Source organism: Lipotes vexillifer, unplaced genomic scaffold (genome assembly GCF_000442215.2).
Source record: "Lipotes vexillifer unplaced genomic scaffold, Lipotes_vexillifer_v1.1 C27271376, whole genome shotgun sequence".
Taxonomy (NCBI): domain Eukaryota; kingdom Metazoa; phylum Chordata; class Mammalia; order Artiodactyla; family Lipotidae; genus Lipotes; species Lipotes vexillifer.
Window position 1 is genome coordinate 1 of NW_006779314.1, and position 3,931 is coordinate 3,931.

The 3,931-nt window shown below is 46.7% G+C and overlaps 1 non-coding gene across 1 annotated transcript; it reads right to left on the bottom strand.

Moving 5' to 3' along the window:
* Positions 1–3,110: 3,110 nt before the first annotated feature.
* Positions 3,111–3,184, bottom strand: TRNAN-GUU (transfer RNA asparagine (anticodon GUU)). Its single transcript has one exon. It is a non-coding gene; the product is annotated as a tRNA-Asn (tRNA).
* Positions 3,185–3,931: the final 747 nt, after the last annotated feature.

Genomic DNA, 3,931 nt, shown 5'->3' on the forward strand with positions numbered 1-3,931 from the left:
AGTGAGTGAGAGGAAGGGGGGTGGGGAGAAAATGTCCTATCAGATTTAGCATGTAAAAGGTGAAGAGCTTGTTTTTTCGCTCATGAGATTCAGCAGAACAACCACGGGAAAGGAAGGGAAGGCCAAAATGCAAAGAACCCAGGTCTGCACAAGATGAATTATCAGGAGCAAGATCCTGTGGTTCCAACAGTTTGTCTCAAATAGGATAATTTTTGTAGAAATAGCCCAACACTGTCAAGGAATCACATAGAGACAGTCACGGTCATGCTCATGCATGCTGGTGATATAGCAGGGAGGCATCCAACAAAAGCAAAAATACAATTCAGAAGATAAGGGAAGAGGAAGAAATGTCTGGGACCAGTGGCTTCTCCCCCCTCCAGTCGATAAGCAGCTTGGCAGGAAGATATCTGGGGTCATTCTAGCCAGTCTACTCTGGACCCCATTAAGTAGGTCACCACCGAAAACAATTACAGTTGTTGGAAGACTTTCTAAACATCTTGGTAGTTTAGGTGCTGAACATATGCAATAGGGTATCTCTGGGTAGTGCCCACATCGTCCTTCTATTGTACCTCTGGCTTACATGAGTCAGGAGGGCACCACTCTGCTTGTGAGCATGTCAGTTAGTGATGCAGAAACTTTGTTGTGATGGCAAGAGTATGAAGAAAAGGCTCTTACTCTGAGTTAGAAAAATACATTGGGATACAAATTGGCCCACCTCCTATTGAAGTCAAGCTAGGAACACATAAATAATACCTTCAGCTTCTGGCAAAGGTGGACTCATAGAAATCAGATTTACCTCCTGCCTGAAATCTACTAACCGCCACCCAAACCACCCCCCCCCCAAGAAATGAAAAAGATAAAAGACATGAAATACCAGTTTTCCAGACACTGTAAACCAGGCAGCAAAGGACAGCAACCCCTGAGAGATGAGACACAAACAAGGTGAGACCTGCCACTGGCCCAGCTTACTGCTTTCAGAGAGTTTCCAGGCTGGGTGGGCACCAGGAGGGCCATCTGAGGCCAACTCCTTGGATGGTGGAGATGAAGCTGAGTGTTGGTAGGACAGCAAGGAAGCGAGAGTTCACAGGACAAAGATCCAGTGATAAGAGAGATAGACAGAGAATCCAGGGTTATGAAAGTGTCTCCCTCGAGCACTCCACAGAGTAATGATTGGGGTATGCTTCTGAAGAAACTGCCTGTGGCCAAGGAAAGAAACTTTTAAGAAGATCATGGAACAGTGCCTGGTGCTCACACAGGACAGGCAATTGTACTCGCTTCCCCCAGGCAGACTGGACTTGGACTACTCATAATTCGTGGGTCATTGGGAAGGACATTCAGGAAACTCTTGTTTCAGTAGTGGGAATAATGAGCCCTAGAATGACCGACCCCAAAAATCATGAAAGCGAGGTCCAAAGGAATCCAACTGTTTACAAGTCGCTTAACTGTACCCCAGAACAAAACTCAAGAAGATTTAAAGGAATACCAAAATACAGTGCCCAAGAAGGGAAACTTTGACAATGTCTGGCATCCAATCAAAGAATGCCAGGCATGCAAAGAGGCAGGAAAACATGAGGTGTAAGGAGGAGACTAATCAATCAAAACTGAACCACAACTGACATGATGTAAAAATTAGCAGAGAGGACTTTAAGACGGTTATTATGACTGTGTCGCATATGTCCCAAGAGTTAAGTAGAAATGTAGAACACATACAAATGGCCAGAATCAAACTTTAGACATGGAAATCATAACATCTGATATTATGTAATTCACCAGATAGAATTAATAGCAGATTAGACATTGCAGGGGGTATTAAAAAAAAGAAAAATAAAGGATCAGGGAACATAGACAGTATCCTAAAATGAAACTACATACAAAAAATGTTTTTTGATGACCATAGCATCACTGAGTGGTAAGGTATGTTTAAAAGGCCCAATATATGAATAATTTGGAGTCCCTGAAAAGACCAGAAGAGAAGGAACAATTTTTGAAGAAACACTGATGGAAAAATTTCCAAAGAGCCAAATGAACGCTATGAGTGCAAGCAACAGGAAGCAAACCACACTTAGCCACATCGTAATTAAACTGCGCATTACTCCATTGAAATAGAACAATATCTTCAAAGCAGTCAGAGGGAAAAGACACAGTATATACATAAAACAAACATAAAGATTATGTCAGATTTCTCATCAGAAGCAGTGAGAAGACAGTGGAGCAACATCTTTAAAGAACGTGGAATTCTATGCCTCCTCCCCAAGAAATGTCTTTCAAAAATGAAAGTGAATAATGACATCTAAAGACATACAAATGCTGAAAGAATTCATCACCCGCCGACCCACACTATAAGGAATGTTAAACGAGTCCACTGACACCAGATGGAAATCTGGAGGTACACAAAGGGGCAAAGGACAACAGAAAAGGTATCTGCCGGTGAAAATATGTAAGATTTTTCTTATTATTTAAGTCTCTTTAGAAACATGGGACCGATTTTTCTAAAGTAATAACGGTGGATTGTGGGGTTTAGGACACATGCAAAGTAAGATGCATGATGACAATAGCACAACGGCCGGCAGGGAAGAAATGCGAAGAGGTGTGGCATCGCTTGAAGGCAGACTGCGGTAAGTTACAGAAGTCAGTTATAAAGCCTCAAGCAGTCGCTAAAATAAAAGAAAGAGTGATACCTAATAAGCCAGCAAAGGAGCGGAACTGGAAGCATATACGAACCATGTCAGCACTATGTGATCCAGCAACTGCTTCTCCAGGACTCTTCCCTCTAAGAAGACCTCGTACAAGGAGCCAAAGATACCTGTACAAGAAGGATGACTGCAGCATTATTTGTAACCGTGAAATCGTAGAACTAACTTAATTTCAAAAGTATATGGAAAGGGTTAAATAAATACTAGTACGTGCAAATACGGACGGAAGTCCATCGTGATAAGGAATTCAGAAAGTAACGATGACAGCCGTACCCTTTCGATCGCACCTTATGTCTTCGTGTTGTGAACACGACACGGGGGACAGGAGGGTAGTAGTGGAGGAGCCTTTCCGGGAGAGGATGTGCAGAGCAGAAAGAACCACGAAGCCTTTACTTTCTAAAACAAGCGGAAGAATGGCGTCCCCGGGTGGGCTCGAACCACCAACCTTTCGGTTAACAGCCGAACGCGCTAACCGATTGCGCCACAGGGACACACGTGCAGCGGTCTCCTCTCACCCTGTAGACATCAGACACCGCTTCCGCGCCAGGCGGAGTCACTCGCCTTTCGCAGGACGGCGACGCCGGCTCCAAAGCCTAGGACAACCGCAGACGTGGAGTCGACGCAGCGCGTTCTTCCCGTGGAAAAGCCGAGCGTCGGGCGATTCCGAAGGCAAAAGGGCAGCCGAGTGTCCCCGCCGCAGATGCCAGCGCCCCGGAAACGCCCCCGGACCTGAGCCGAGGGGGCCCCGAGGGAAGATGAAGGCCCGGTTTGGCTCCGTGACGACTCCCCAGTCTCTCCGCGCGCGCCGCCCGCCCTCCGCTCGGCCGCGGTCGCTGAGGCGCGAGCCGGAACCAGGGGCTGCGGAGGGTTGGTCCAAAGGGGCAAACGCGAAGAGGCGGGAAAGAAGCCGGCGAGGTGGGCACGAGGACAACTTGACTTCCCAGGAGGCCTGTGCAGAGGCACGTGCCGGATTTGGGGAGATGAGAATTGGGTTTTGGTTTGGTTTGGTTTGTTTTGATCATCATGTACCAGAATTGAGAGGAAGGGAGTGGAAAACGGAGAGAGGGCATGAGAGAAGACTATGAATACCTACATTTGTCCAGGCAGAGCGCAGTAATTGGAATGATTTTACGTCAACATCATTAAGAGCAAGAAATCCTGCCGCCGCGGGGAGCGTGGCGCGCCGTGATCGTATAGTGGTTAGTACTCTGCGTTGTGGCCGCAGCAACCTCGGTTCG